Genomic DNA, 17810 nt, shown 5'->3' with positions numbered 1-17810 from the left:
GGTGTAGACCCGAAATTCAAAATTAAGCCTATGAACAATTGCAAATCCAAAGTTAACAGCTCTCCACTTGCAAGTTCACTTTACATTTTCAGCCATAAAAAAATAGTTCCTTACTATCAGTAGACATAACTTAAATCCATACAAATTATTTCTTATACAGTTCAGATTAGACAAAGTAAGAATTAAGCCTATGCAAGGATGATGTTTGGATTCTGAAATAACTTGGCGTTTAGACTCATTTCTCATATAGTTCAAACCATGAAAGGCGAATTCAGAATTAAACCTACGAACGAATGCAATTCCAAAGTTAACTGCTCTCCATTCTTTGGAATTGCTCTCCATTTGCAAGTTCATTTTATCTTCCATGAAAGAATAGAGATTTCTGATGTTTGCTCTAAGATAGAGATTTCAGAAAAATAAGAAATAAATTCATTTTCGTAATAAAATAATAATTGTTAGCGTATGAACCTCAAAATGAAGTTCGGGTTACTATTGCTCAACACCATCAACTTAACTGTTTTATCGCGTCCAAGATATTTTATCCATCGCCTAACCATCCACTACCAAAACCACAAATATAAACAACAAGAGGAAAATATCTTTTCAAAGAATAATATTATAAATGAGTGTAGTAGTTGCTGTGAGCATACACCTTGATGTGTGAATAAATTATTGCAAAAACACGTCCTTATTGACTTCTATATTTGGTAATGAAAGTAAGTTACTTTCCTGCAGAATTGCTTACTATACTAAGTTATATTGATCATGCAATTCCATGGAAATGAATAAAACAATTTTATTCTTCTTAAAAAAGTACCATAAGTGAAACTAATTTTTGTAGAATAACATTCACCATGTTACCAACACCAATCCTAAGAACAACATTGGTAAGTCTTATATTATGTTTAGAGACAGTGAGTGTTAATACAATTTAGGGTTCATAATGAAAGAAACATTAGAAAATTTACCTCATCTATAACAATATAGGCAGACATATCTAATAAGACAATCTCGTAGAAATCAATCCTCATAATCTATACTAGAAGAAGACAAACATTTATAAAGATTATATAAAATTATTTTAAATGCGATATTTTACCTGTAACAGAAAAGGTTCCATGCTTCTGAATGTGTTGTCATCGAGACAACATGAAGGAATCAAATGATCAAGGTATCTTCTCTAGTATATTGTGCCCCCAACCATTTCAGTGACCTCCATAAAAATGGGTAAACTACTATATATGTAGTAGTAATTAAGTAGTTATATGCACACCATTCTCAGATCCCTATCTTCAAGATCTAAGTTGGAAAACCAAGTGTTCTTTGAAAAACAATAGGATTCATTTTACCTGCTAGCATCAGCTATGGGAGCAATGTTAGAGATCACACAATTAATGAGAACGACAACTAGAGAGACCCACCGCCTACGTAGATTTGTAAGCTCTGGACAATATCATCGTTGTTAGAAATCTAATCTGCTGGACATTCTCTTGATGACTTCGAGCATCTGTAGTCATGTAGATATTGAACTTCCAACTGTCAAATGGATTCAAATTCATTCGTGTAAGTAACTAGAACCCTTATCCATCCCTAAATCAAATATGAACATAATAAGATGTTCTTTACCTTTCTAGATCTCTAATCAGGTACTCTGAAACTAATGATTGTCTTCAACTTAGGAATATATTCATCAACTGTGAAGGTTGTGAAAAGCTGGAACAATGTAGAAAGTACAGGTTAAGCATCGATATAAGAAATGAAACGAAAGAGGAAAGGGGTAAAAGCTCATGTTGGAGCTTGTGTCTACTTCGATATCTGTAGTAACATTCTTGTTCTTCAACTGAGTATACACATCAGCTAAGAACAGTTCTCCTTTCTTCGTTCCAGATGAAGTAATAACATAGAATTCATTTAAATGAAAACTTAAATGTTCAATTACAAACAATGAAATTTAAAAATCATTCATAGAGTAATCTCAAATCCTACTGTAAACTTAAAAATACGAAAAGAAGAACATGTGCGTTGTTTCTTAGTCGATTTCAAGAGAAGGAGACGGGGTTTGATGTAAGCAAGTTCCAGTAACACAAACAAGACCGAAATTTATAAAAAAACGACATAAGTATATATATATATACATGCCGCGAAGCGAAGTGAAATCGTATTTTCGTGAACCAAAAAAGACAGATCTTAGAAAATGGCGAAATGAAACTCACAACTCTGGTGGGAGAATACGTGTTGACAATGAACTTTGGACATGTTCACATTTGTGCTTCCTTTCAGTCATCTCGTTATTAATGCTAAGCATAGTCTTTTAAGACGTAGGCTATATTCTTAGATGAATAAATCAGGTTTAGAATAAAAAAAAGTGTAATAATTTTTCACGTTTTGAAAAGTCAATTATTTCATAGATAGACTCTCCATTTGGATGGGCATGTAGGTAATAGGGTCAAATGTTCTTTCTTACACGTAACTAAGTACCAAACTTAAAAGAATTTCTAAAAAAAATATTTAGTAGTTTCTCTCGAATCAAACTATGTGACGATTCTTTAAAAGAACCAAAATTCGAGAGGAATATAAGGCATGGGACGACAAATTTTGGATCGCACAAACTACCTTTAAAAATGGGTAAAAATGTTTTAAGATCGAATTTTTTTTAAGGAAGTTAAAAAGAAGACGTACAAATTATTTATGGCCACATGGAAAAAAATAAGAAAAATTATCTTGATTAAAAATATTATTTTTACTGATTTTTATTATTTTATCATTTTTGAATTTTATTAAAATTGTTCAACGCAATTAAAATGTATAAATAACAAAATAAATAAAACTAAAAATAAAATACAAAGATATTTTAAAGTTCAAATCTTATTTAATAAAAAATAAATAAATTTAAACCTCAAATTGTAATAGTTTTTTTTTATTATTATATTGTAAAATATTTTAATTTATTAGTATTGCCCACAATATATATATTATATATTTCAATCATTCTATTAAGTAATGTTTTAGGAGAATAAATTTATTAATTAATAAAAAAAATAATATAGTTATATCTACACTTTAATTTAAACATTTTATGTTTATGTGGGATGATATGACTTTGATATTTTAATAAATTAAATATAATTAATTAATAGATAAAAGAAATTATTAATAATATTTATTAATATATATTTTATAGAAACCACTCATACATTATATTTATTAATATGATATATATACTTTTTTTTAAACAAAAATAAATTAAATGTTCATATATATATTTTGTTCTTATTTTATCTATTATATAATACTAAAATAATTTACATATTATTGTGTTAGAATAAAAAAAATATTTATATTATGTACTTTCAATTTTGTTTTCTAGATTCACCGTATCTTATATTCAATTATTTATTTTTGAGAAAAACAAAGAAATTATAAATTTTCTAAATTACATGAGATAAAAGTAAATATTTTCATCTTATTATTTTATATATATAATTAATTGTGTCCATTTATTTTGTAAATCATTTTAAAATCTAGAAAGAATAAAGTAATATTGCGTATTGTTGGCCTAAATTAAGTTTGAGTATATTTGTATTAAAAGTTAAGCAATGTGTGAGAAGGATTGTATTAAAGTTTTTGATGAAAGTATATAAAATTGAGATTACAATCTAAAACTGTGACATTTTATTTAAATTAATATTTTTTTATATAAAATTATTTCTTATTAAATCAATTAGTGTTACGTATAGAAAATTAATCAATAAATAATAGAAAAATAAAACTAAAAAGTCAATACACATAATTGATGGTGTAGATATTAAAATATAATAATAATTTATAAAATTAAATTTCTTTAATAAAAATGATTAAAAAATAATGCAATTTATTGAGGTCACTCTAGAACGAACTCATTTGAGTCCTTAAACGATTAGTGTTGAAATAGAGCTGGCCGAAATAACCAATAAAACGACATTGAAAAAATCTCTATCAAATATTCTGAGCGGCTGTTAAAATTATCTTAATTTAGTCAAGGTTTGTAAGCGACGCAAAAAAATATTTTTCCAAATAATAATTGACCACATATATATGATCGAAATAGTAAAAACTTATACAAATCATGAGAGGATACATATAGGAGACCCTTCATATTACATATCAAATCAAATAACTCGTTATTGAAAACATGAAAAATAATTCTATACCTGATAACTACGTCTCTTTTGCTGCAAAAATTGAACGAATACGAACTCGAGAAAGCATCACAAACACAATCGGAGGATATAAGCAGCAAACGACTCACCAAAGAATGAGAGAACTATTCAGATCTCAAAAATCCGAGATAAAAAATTCAATTCGACTAAATAAGATGTCGCATCGAATAAAATACAACACTAACTCAAATCTAAGTGGTAGAAAAAAATAGGGCACCCTTCGATACTAGAAAAACCATCGAAAACCTAAAAAATAATGTTTTTTCAACTTCTCTAAAACTTTTTCATAGAGACCCGTTTTACCGATCGTTTTGATTGGGTGTGTCCTTAGTTGCATAAAAAAAAGGCATACTGAAAAAAGAGAAGAAGATAATCCGATTATTTTTTTATTTAAATTATTTTCACTACTCTCTGTCAATATCTTTATAATGTGTTTACATAAATAATAAAAAAATCAAGATAAATAAATTCTTAACTTTTAAAAATTATAATTAATTCAAAAATAAAATCGAATAAAAAGGAATTTAAACATAAATAATATTACAAATAAATAATAAATTGAGGTACATGATAACAAACATTGAAAAAAAAACTCACTTAAACGTATGTATTTGTACAATTAGTTCACTTAAATTTATGAACTAATAAAAAATAATTCAAACATATGTACTATCAAAAATAGGCTCATTTAGCCTCTTTTAATAAATCGAGTTAATTTTTATTTTTTAATTTATATATTTATTAATTAAATATTAATATATTTTCTATCTTTTTTTTCCATTAATTAAACCATTAAAATGTATCACATTCCTAAATTATTTTCTTTTTCTTTTATTTCATCTTTCTTTTTTTATTTGTTTTTATTTCTCTTAGTACTCAAATTCTCATTTTTGAAGAGATTTTAGCAATTTATTTATGAATTTTGTTCTACTGTAATATTTTTGTGAAAGGTTTATTTCTTATTTAATTTAATATGAAAAAAAATGAAATTAATAATTTTTTATTTAATTATTGATTCATGACTTATAATAATAGTAAGGAATAATATTTTGTCTAATATTTGATTATTACACTTTTGTTGTTTTGATGAATGATTTGTTATGATTATTCAATTCTTAATTATTAATTAATTAATTTTTATGTTGAAGAATTTTTATAGTTGAAAAGATAAGTCAATGTTATAATTAACCATTGAGACCAAACAATTTTAAAATAATTAATAATCGATTTAATATAAGAAAAAGACGTAAAAAAGAAAAATATATATATAAATTTAAAATTAATGATAAATGCTCCTAATATATATATATATATATATATATATATATATATAAAATTAAAATAATCAATAATAAATTCTTAATATCTAATAATAAAAAATTTATGAAAAAAATAAAAGTAAAGAATTGATTAATTAATAAAAAAAAAAGTATCAAAAAAATATATTAATATTTAATTAAAAATATATAAATAAAAAAATAAAAATTAAATCTATTTATTAAAAGAAATAAAATAATCATATTTTTGATATTATAGGTTTGAATAATCTTTTATTAATACATTATCTCGATCCAGCCAAATCTTCTTATAAATTCCAGTCCAACCAAACCAATATTACATGTAAATTAATATGACGCAAAGAGGGCTCTTTTGTCTAATTCTTTTTCATCTGTTTTTCTTCCCTTGTCCAATTCTTTCATCATCTTCTTCTCTGCGGACATCAAAGGTTAATTCGGCGAGTACAGAAGAGGAGAGGCTTATCAAGAGTTTAAACTTGTTTCCCAGTTCTGGCGTCAACTACGGTGACCCTTCTTCTTGTCGATTACCCAATGCAGTGTCATCGATTATTGGTCGAACAGCCATTCTGCCTCCCAGCCCTTGGTGATCATAATTTTGGTCATTACGCCGGCTATTATCGGCTTCTTCACTCGAGAGATGCAAGGTACTTAAAATGCAACGTTAATTGAACTCCAGATTGGTAGATATCAAGTTTTAAAATATTTATAATATAATTTAAGAATCATTATAAGAGACCAAAAGATCACATAAACGATTCATACAAATGTTTTAAATCAGGGATGGAACAAAAAATTAGGGTCAGTTTAAAATGAATGATGATTTTTTTTTTGGATTGACTAGATGAAAATGAAAGAAATGATTGTTCTATTTAAACGAGAACGGACTGTCATGATTTTTCTATTAAAGTTAAAAATAAAAATATATTTATTAATTGATTGAATCATTTACCCTTGTTTGGATTGGGTGATTCAGGATGTTTTACTACTTCTTTGAGTCGAGAAAAGGGGTATGAGAAACGACCCAGTTGTGATATGGTTGAATGGAGGACCTGGAGCCAGCAGTTCAATTGGTGTGTTTTATGAAAACGGTCCTTACAAGATAATCGACAAGTCTCTTTACTGGAATGACTTTGGTTGGGACCAGGCGTCCAACATAATTTTTGTCGACCAGCCCACAGGCACCGGTTCCAACTATACACCCTGCAATTCAATACAAGTCATTCACAGATATGCTTCAGACGAGAGATTTGTCGATTATCTTGTAAGGACCGTTTTCTCGGATTCACAATGGAAACTGAAGTCAGATATGTCGCCAGATTGATACCAAAATGCGAGCTAGACATAGCTAGATGCAGTAATCTTCTCTTTTTTTTTGCAATATATATATATATATTGTTTCAATTTTCATGATCATGTTTTAAAAGTAAAATGTAGATGCAAGGATAGGAGAAGAAGGAGGGAGCTGTATGGAAGCATATTCTTCTTGTACTGCCATATTCAATCTTTTATTGGAATATTATGGTTCTAATAGAAATGTAAGGAATGAATGAATGTTACATTTTATTTATTTTTGTTGTAAGTGTAACAATATTGGTGGTGCTTGCAGTATTACGACACTCGAAAGGAACGTGTGGGTGAAATGTGTTATGATTTATTGTATATGGAAAAAAATGTTAAATAAGGCCACGGTTAGAAATTCCCTTAGAGTTGTGAATATTTCGTTTGTATCCTTGAGTAATATTGTTTATGATGCGATGATTAATGATTGGATGATGAATTGTGCAGTGATGAATCGTGTAATGGAAATTCCCCCTTTCTTGAAGATGGAATTAAAGTTTTGATATACACCGGAGAATGTATATATTCTCTTCATGAATTGGCTTAGTAATGAATTATCAAATCTTTTGTTGTTTCTTATTATATTAAATAATTATCAACTTATAATAAAACTATTCAAGGAATCTATAAGTGGGTTACTAAGATGAATTGGTAGGGTAAAAGAATTAAATAATGGTTAGATATTTTGTTAAGTTACAAATATATATATATATATATATATATATATATATATATATATATATATATATTGGGATTGGAGTTTTTAAAAAGCATAAAAGGAGAAAAAAATAATGATTGGTGATGATTTTGAGGAAATGACGGTTATTTTTGTTAAAAGACTTAAAGGTATTGATATATAAATAAAATAAAAAATAGAGGGTATTTTTAGTATTTTGTTTAATGAAATGAGTGATGTAATTCTTGAGAAACGATTGATTGGAAAAAATTGATTTTGGTTGAATTTTAAAAAAAAAAATCAAAGAGTACAATACCATATTATATATATATATATAAATTAAATAAAATACAATACAATATATATGAAGAACGATATCACCATATAAGAGGTTGATTCGAGGCATGTGCTTAGCTCATTTATTTTAAAACAGTTTCATTGTCTACCGTTTGTGTTGAAGCTTATCGTAGATGATTGTCTCTCAGAGTATAACAAATCTAGTAGTGATTTTGCACTGAAATCTCTACGCATCGAACTTGATTAACATATCTGAATTATCATCGGGTTTCAACAGAAAATATCGTGAGAAAAACTAGAATAACACTCACAAAATAAGAAAATGCCTTTTGGAATTCTAGAGTAAGAAATGATAAGAGGATGGAGTGATATTTTAGATTAGGATGAAATTATAATTAAATCATTTCAACCCTTATTTAGGTTTATTTTGGGTAAAATGAATAAAATATTTTAATCTCAAATTATTTATAATTTTTAATTAGTTTTTCTAATTAAGGTTTAATTATCCCAATAATTAATCCTAATTTAACTTTGATCTCTTATTTGGATTATTTTGAATCTTTAAAATTCAAAATATTATTTTAAAATTATAAATTGGGGTATGTCAAATTTTTATGCTTACAGATTTGTATGTCTATTTTAAAATAGTCTATTTATGCAAAGTTCAAAGTTTGCATTAATTAGAGATAAGATAAATAAGAAAAACATACATTATGGATTCTTACTTATTTTTTTATAAACCCAATTAAAGTGAATTATGACCAACAAACATAATCCCCACTTCTAGCCTAGTGGCAACAAGATGTGAATATTCTCACCTTAAAGTCCTGGGTTCGGGTCCATCAGGTGGCAAGTTCTGTGCCTAGTTAAATGGTTAAGTGTGTATGTAGGCTACATGCTTAATCTGTTGTCCTATTTTTTTTTACCAACAAACATAAACGCGATAGAAGAATCCTATTTATAGACAACTCAAATAAATTGAATTAGTCACTGAGGCTCGAGAAGCTAGGGTCGCAAAAAAACTTTTTGGCTTTTAGATTATTAAGATTTTGGAATAAAGAATAAAGATCTAAATTAAAGATTCTAAGCGTTTTATAAAATTAGAGGTTATGATTTATATAAATAGTTAGCCTAGGTCAATTAGAAGAGAGCTAGAGAGGAAGTTAGTGAAATCTGAGCTGTAAGTCATTGTAAAAATTCTCAAATTGTATAAGAGGTCTCTAAGATTGTGATCTAGGGATAAGAAGCTGAAGGTCTTAGAAAGTTTTTTTACATTAATTGTATGTATTAATTTTACCAATAATCGAGAACTTGATTGAATTTCGTTCTGAAGCTCTTGAGTTCATAATTATCTCATTTCTTCGCGGTTCTTCGATCTGTTTGCTTTAACATGGTCTAGGAATGATTTAGAGACTATATAATATATCAGAACTAACGAATCATCATAATCTAAATTTGCCTAAATTTGAACTTCGGTTGAAAATTTTAAATTGTCTCCTTCAAGCATAAGTTTGAAAGAGATGATCTAGAATCATCTTATAATCGATTTGGAAACTTTTTGTGAAAGAAAATCACGGTTGTGTTGAAGTTTGATCACATGCACAAAATTCTTGAAAAAATAGTTAATTATTTCTTAAGTGTTAGCTAGAGTCATCTAACGATTCTTGTGCCAATCTGTGATCGTTGTTATCTTCCTAGGATGATTTTAGGTTGATTAGAGTAGGAATTACTCTACTATAATCATGTTTGTGAGAATTGATAATATGTTGGTCACCTTCTGCATTGCTCCGGTGAAGCTCTTGCTTAGACCATAGGACAAATCAGGCCTTCTAACTTACTCATGCACATTCTAAAGCAATTACTTAGTTCGTTTGTGGATCTAAAAAACTATATAATCAATCCAAATGAATTCTAATGTTAGGCAGAATATTTGGATAAAATTTGAAACTCCAGCTTGATTCCTAGCCATTGTTAGATGTTGTGATTATGTTCTTGAATTTGATATCCTTTGTATCTCACGTATATGCCTTACCAATTATGAATTTATGTTCAAGTAAGTCAACTTTAGATGTAAAAACATCTCTAAATGGTATTTTGAGGCTGGTTTGATTTTGGACCTTTGACCATTTCGATTTCATTAACCATTATTTATGCTTAAATAATTTATAAAATCTAAAAAACAATTAATGACATAATATAATTATTTTAACAAAAAATTAATAAAAATTCAATTTTGGACATGTTCACATTTGTGCTTTCTTTAAGCCCTCTTGTTGTTTTGTCAAGTACATTATACTCAGGGACGGATCTATGTAGGGCCCCGACCCACTTCGAAAATAAAATAAAATTTTACGGTTAAAATGTGATATTACCCCCTAATTTTTTTTTGAAAAATTCAATAGAATTCACTATTTTGTTTATTTAATTATTAAAAAAATAATAAAACTTACATTTATTTACTTATTTTATCCAAAATTTTCTCGTTTTATATTTTATCTCACCCCACCAACGAATCATAGGTCCGTCCTAATTATATTGTTAGTCTTGTTTAAAGTTAAAAACATCATAGACATCCTAAAGGAACAAAATAAGCTTAGTCTTTTTATACGTAGACTATATTCTTAGATGAATAACTCAGGTTTTGAATCAAAATAAAAGTGTAATAAATTTTCACTATCAAATGTTTTGTAGTATAGACTCTCTATTTGGAAGGGCATGTGGATCATAGGGACAAAGGTCCTTTCTTATACGTAACTAAGCGCTGAGAATAAAAGAATTTCTAAAAAAATTATTTTTTATTTCTCTCGTAACAAACTAAGTTAACTAAGTTGCGACTCTTAAAAATAGTCAAAATCATGTCTATCTTCCTCATCTCAATTTAAGACGAGACGATTGATCTATTTTAATTTTACGAGATTTAAGATAAAGATAAGCCACATAACTTAACAAGGTAATCGACTAAACATTTTTTAAAAAGTGCATAGGGCCGACCAATTTCGGATCGCACATACCATTCTTAAAGACGGGGTAAAAATGTTTTAAGATCGAAAACTTAAAAAAAATTTGAAAATGAAGACATTGTTTATGGCCACATAGGAAAAAAAAATATATCTTTGTTAAAAATATTATATTTTTTATTTTGAATTTTATTAAAATTGTTCAAGGCATTTTAAATGTATAAATAACAAAATAAATTAAATTAAAATTAAAATACAAAGATAGCTTAAAGTTCAAATTTTATTTAATAAAAAATAAATAAATTTAACCCACAAATAGTAATAGTTTTTTATTATATTGTATATGTTATATATTTCAATCATTCTATTAAGTAATTTTTTAGTAGAATAAATTTATTAGTTAATTAAAAAAAAAATATAGTTATATCTCCACTTTAATTTAAGTATTTTAAGTGGAATGATGTGACTTTGATCTTTTAATAAATTAAATATAATTAATTACTTGATAAAATAAATTATTAATAATATTTATTAATATATATTTTTATAGAAATCACTCTTACATTATATTTATTAATATGATATATATACTTTTTATATCAAAAAAAAAATTAATTTTCATATATATTTTGTTCTTATTTTATCTATTTTATAATACAAAAATAATTTACATATTATTGTGTTAGTACAATTATTTTTATTATGTACTTTTAAATTTTTTTCTAGATTCACAATATCTTTTTAGATTCAATTATTTATTTTCTTTTGAGAAAAACAAAGAACTTATAAATTTCCTAAATAATGTGAGATAACAATAAATATTTTCATATCCTATTATTTTTATATATATAATTAATTGTGTCCATTTATTTTGTGAATTATTTTAAAATCTAGAAAGAATAAAGTACATATTTTATTGTTTGTCTAAATTAAATTTGAGTAGATTTGTATTCAAAGTTAAGCAATCTGCGTATATATCAATGAAATGGATTGTATTAAAGTTTTGTGTGAAAGTATATAAAATTGAGATTACAACCTAAAAGTATATTTTATTTAAAAAAATATATTTCTCATTAAATCAATTAAAGTTACGTATAAAAAAAATTAATTAGTAGTAATACAAAATAAAACTACAAAATCAATACAAATAATTGATGATATAGATATTAAAATATAATAATAATTAATAAAATTAAAATTTCTCAACAATAGTGCAATTTATTGAGGTACCTCTAAGAACAACTCATTTGAGTTCCTAAACAATGAGTGTTGAAATAGAACTAATTGAAGTAACCGATAAAACGACATCGGAAGAATCTCTATCAAATATTATGAGCTATTGTTGAAATTATATTTAGTCGAGGGTTGATAAGTGACATCGAAAATAGTCTTGCCAAATGATAATTTACCATATACATATATCACCGAAATAGTAAGAACCTCGTACAAATCATGAGAGAACACATATAGAAAACTCTCCATATTGAATATCAAATCAAATGACTCATTATTGAAAACATTAAGAATAACTATAAATCCGATAATTTCATCTCATTTGCTACTAAATATGGGACGGATATGGAATCAAAAAATCATCATCAACCCAATCAGATGATATAAGCAGCAAACAACCCACTAAAGATTGAGAAAATTGTTCGGATCTCAAAAATTCGAGATAAAAAATTCAATTCAACTAAATATGATGTCGCATCGAATAAAATACAACACTAGCTCAAATCTAAGTGATGAAAAAAAATAGGTCGAAAGGGCCAAAACAATAATGTTTTTTCAACATCTCTAGAAATTTTTCATAAAAACACGTTTTACGATCGTTTGATTGAGTGTGACATTAGTTGCCTAGAGAATCCTCTTACCTGAGAGAAGAGAAGAAGATAATCTAATTTTTTTTTTTTTTATAAATTCTTGTTTTAAATTATATTCACTATTCTATCTATATCTTTATAATGTGTATAAACAATTATAATTAAAATATCAAAATAATAAAAAACTAAGATAAATAAATTCTTAAGTACTTGAAATTATAGCTAATTCCAAAATAAAATCGAATAAAAAGAATTTTAGCAAAAAAAATATTACAAATAAACAATGAAATAAGGTATATGAAAAAAAAACATTGGTATTTTATTATCTCTATTACACTGCACACATGCAAATCTTCTTATAAATTCCAGTCCAACCAAACCAATATTACATGCAAATCAATATGACACAAAGAAAGCTCTCCTCTTGTCTAATTCTTTTTCCTCTGTTTTTCTTCCCATGTCCAATTCTTTCATCACCATCTTCTCTGCGGACATCAAAGGTTAATTCGACGAGTACAGAAGTGGAGAGAATTATCAAGAGTTTAAACTTGTTTCCCAATTCAGGCGTCAACTCCGGTGACCCATCTTCCCGTATATTACCCGATGCAGTGTCATCATCATTGGTCGAACAACAATTCCGCCTCCCAGCCCTTGGTGATCCAGGGACTTCGATTCAGAATTTGGGTCATTACGCCGGCTATTATCGACTTCCTCACTCACGTGATGCAAGGTACTTGTCTTTTCTAAAATGCAATATTAACTTAAATCTAAATGAGTAAAAATTCAGTTTTAAAATATTTATAATGTAATTTAAGAGTTGAAATAAGAGACTAAATATCAAGAATTTGATTTCGACCATAATTAAGGACTGGTTCAAAAATTAGGATGGGTTTGATAAAAAAAGATAACATTTTGGATTGACTGGGAAAATATGAAAGAAAAAAAATAACATGTAGGTAAAAGGAATAAATTAGATATGATCTACAAATGTTGTCACCAAAAATTATAATTAGTAAATAAAAAACTTGAGAGATAAAAAATACTCAAAAATTTATAAAAATACGCAAATAACCCTATCAAACCAACCTAAAAAAATAACTAGAATCGAAATAATCTAGTCTGTTATTTATTTTTTGGAATTTTTTATAATGTTTTCAAAAGAAAAACTTTTTAACTAAAATTTTGAACAAAAACATTTTTTTGGTTGACTAAAGATCAAGGTACCCTTGAATTATTTTATCTATTTTGAATAAAAATGAATTTTAAATAATTAAATGAAATGTATTTTTTTTTATTTTAATAGAAAAAAAAATTTAAAAAAAAATGATAGTTATATTTTAGATAAAAAAAAATTCAAATTCAAATCCAAATATCAATCATCTCTCTAATCAAACATTCTCACATAATAAAAAACAATAAGATCAGCTAGGTGCCCTCATCCTACTCATGTTTTGAGTGACCCAGTTTTTTTGTGGGGATGTTATGCCAATTTTACTTAATTAAAAAAAAATATATATTTGTAATGTATTCAATCATGCATTTACTCTTGTTTGGATTGGGTGATTCATGATGTTTTATTTCTTCTTTGAGTCGAGAAGGGGTATGAGAAATGACCCAATTGTGATATGGTTGAATGGAGGACCTGGAGCCAGCAGTTCACTTGGTCTGTTTTATGAAAACGGTCCTTACAAGATAATCGACCAATCCCTTATCTGGAATGACTTTGGTTGGGACCAGGTGTCGAACATAATCTATATCGACCAGCCCATAGGCACCGGTTTCAGCTATAGTTCAGATGAGTCTGATTTTTGTACCGATCAAGAGTGTGTTAGCAATGACTTATATGACTTCTTGCAGGTCTAATTTCTTAGCTAACTTCTACAAAAACAATCAATGAATACTGATCTTTTTATTATCATATATGTAAGGTATTTTTCAATGAACATCCTCAATATTTGAGGAACGGTCTCTACATAACAGGAGAATCATATGCCGGCCACTATATCCCTGCCTTAGCCTCTCGGATTCGCAATGGAAACAATAACGGAGATGGAGCTCACATTAACCTTAAGGTACTATTTATTAATTAATTGATTAATTAATATCAGTTCATTCATCTCTGTGATAATAATTTATTTATACAACAGGGTATTGCTATTGGAAATGGATTGACACACCCTGCTATTCAATACAAGTCATTAATAGATTATGCTTCAAATATGAGACTGATCACAGAAACTGAACTCAGAGATGTCGCCAAATTGGTACCAGAATGCGAGGAAGACGCAGCTAGATGCAGTAATCTTTCTCTTTTTTACAATATATTTATATATATATATATATGTTGTTTCAATTTTCGTATTCATGTTTTAAAAATAAAATTTAGATGCAAGGATAGGAGGAGGAGGAATCAGCTGTACGGATGCATATTTTTCTTGTACTGCCATATTCAAACGTTTATTGGGATATTATGGTTATAATAGAAATGTAAGGAATGAATTAATGTTACATTTTATTTATTTTTGTTGCAAGTGTAACAATATGTGTGGTGCTTACAGTATTACGACACTCGGAAGGAACGTGTGGGTGAAACGTGTTATGATTTCTCGTATATGGAAAAAATGTTAAATAAGTCATCGGTTAAAATGTCCCTTGGAGTTGGCAATATTCAGTTTGTATCCGTCAACCGTATTTTTTATGAAGCGATGATTAATGATTGGATGAGGAATCGTGCAGTGGAAATTCCTCCATTCTTGAAAATGGAATTAAGGTTTTGATATATGCGGGAGAACGTGATCTTATCGTGAATTGGCTTGGTAATGATTTATCAAAACTTTTCTTCTTTCTTATTAGACCAACTAATTATTAACTCAAAATAAAACTATTTCAGGAATCTATAGGTGGGTTACTGAGATGAATTGGTCGGGTAAAAGACAATTCAATAATAAAGACATGATCACGCTATGAAAGGAGATCTTAAAGAATATGGACCTCTGACATTAAGAAATCAAAATATATATATATATATATTGATTACATGTTTTGATAATTTGTGTGATCGATCAGGTTCATGACGCGGGACATATGGTTCCTATGGATCAACCGAAAGTGGCATTGAAGATGTTGGAAAGATGGACACAAGGTACCCCTATGTCAAGAGAATAAGGCGAGCCTAGTATTACTTGAGCGATATTAGATTAATTCATAATTATATGAATATTGTTCTTTGTTACTATTCTATTGCAAATATTAATTTGCAAACTATTAATAGCTGAATAATTCTCCATGTCCAATCATGAAAGTTAAACTCTACATTAAGTCTTAAAACACCATAATAAGTTTGCATCTATCTTTATTTTTGAGGGTATATCAACTGAGTTCTGAGTTCTCAATTTAATAAAATAAAATAAAGTATAGACCAACTTTAAAGTTTATATTTAATTTTTTTTTTCTATTGAGGTTTGGCTAAATCTAATTTGTTTATTTAAGTATTTGACAAAAACAAAATTATGATTTACTTGTATAATATGAGGATAACAGTAGAAATAATAATTTCAAATTGGGTTCACTGTTTATGAAGAAAGAAGATAAAGATTTCTAACCTAATACTCACAATCGGTGAAAGTTTGTTGATAGTCTGTTAATTGATTGACCGGTCTCCCCTTTCTTTATCCATGACGGATCTCTTTTATAGAAGTTCGAAATCATCTTTCTTCACTAGCTCGGTGGTCCAATCTTCACGGTCACCACGCGATGAAATCGGACGAGATGTTGCCATCCTTGCAAAATATAAATTGGAGATCGAAAAGGAGTTCTTACCTCTATATATATTTAATCATGGTTAATTAACAAGTACTTACATGGTTAGATTACAAGTTCACACTTATATATAATATTTTTATTTTTTTTATTTTATCGTTTCAAGTTTATGAGTAGGTCAACTCAGAACTTAACTCAACTATCCATTACTCTCACATATATATTCACATTAACCACAATTTTCGATCCATCCGACAAATCAAGTAAAATTAAAATTAAAACAAAATTAACATGAAATTCATACGTGAATTAAAGTGAAATTTGATCCAAATAATTAAATTATTATAATTTTTTTTAAAAATTGTTTAATTAACATTTAATGAATTAAATTAATTCAATGTTGTTAATTATCATTGTAACCTTCGTGAGATTATTATTAACAATTTATTAGCAATTAGAAAAAGTCATGTAACGTGTTTTTTCTAATGAAAAGGAAATACAAAGGGCAATGAAGAGACAATCAATGTGTTTTATTTTTATGACAATTTATTATTTCAACAATATAAATATCCCTTCTTTATAATTTCACAACACATCAAATATCACTACATCCTCTTGTCATTTCTCACTCTAGAATTTCAAAACATATATTTTTATTTTGTGAGTGTTCTTAGAGTTTTCACTCAATATATATTTTCCATTGAAACCCGGTGATAGTTTAAGTTCGTTGATAAAGTTTGATGCGTAGTGATTCAAATGAAGAATCAATATTAGATTCCTTGTACCTTGGAAGACAGTCATCTGGATAAACTCTAGCACAAACAGGAGACAATGAAACTGTTATAAGGAAAATGTGTCTAACACATGCCTCAAATCAACCTCTAAATCGATGATTTCATTCTTTGTATATTTTATTTTATTTTATTTATTTATAACATCATTCTATTATATATTTTTTTTTATTTAAAGACAAGAATATCTAACAATCTTCAAACAGTTTCGTGTGTGCTAAGTTATTTAGTAGATTGTTTCCTCGAAATTTTTGTCTTTCATGTTTCAGGAAAAAGAGTTGAGTTGGAAAATGAAATATGAAGAAAATGTTTTTTTAAAAGAAGACAAAAGGTCATAAACAACGATAGACTAATGAAACGGCGCAGTGTTTCAAAGTTCAGATGTATTGGTGCGTGGCAGAAGGCAGATCCCTGTTTGAATCTAGCCAATGGCTTCTTTGTAGAAATGTGACGTGATAAAATAACATTAGTCATTCATATTGGAACCATTCTAATTTCTTGGGTAAAAATTATGAGATGAATAAGATGGTCAATGATTTCTTGTAGAAATCAAACTCTTTTAAATGACTCTAGTCATTGATGTTGGAGATGAATATGGTAATAATTTCTATATAGAAATCAGACTCCTTAAAATGACTTTAGTCATTGATGTGAAAATCATTCTAATTTCTT

The 17810-nt window shown here is 27.3% G+C and overlaps 1 pseudogene; it reads left to right on the top strand.

Moving 5' to 3' along the window:
* Positions 1–12989: 12989 nt before the first annotated feature.
* On the top strand, positions 12990–15753 carry LOC124943827 (annotated as a pseudogene).
* Positions 15754–17810: the final 2057 nt, after the last annotated feature.

Source organism: Impatiens glandulifera, chromosome 6, assembly GCF_907164915.1.
Source record: "Impatiens glandulifera chromosome 6, dImpGla2.1, whole genome shotgun sequence".
Taxonomy (NCBI): Eukaryota; Viridiplantae; Streptophyta; class Magnoliopsida; order Ericales; family Balsaminaceae; genus Impatiens; species Impatiens glandulifera.
This window is presented reverse-complemented; position numbering and strand designations above follow the sequence as displayed.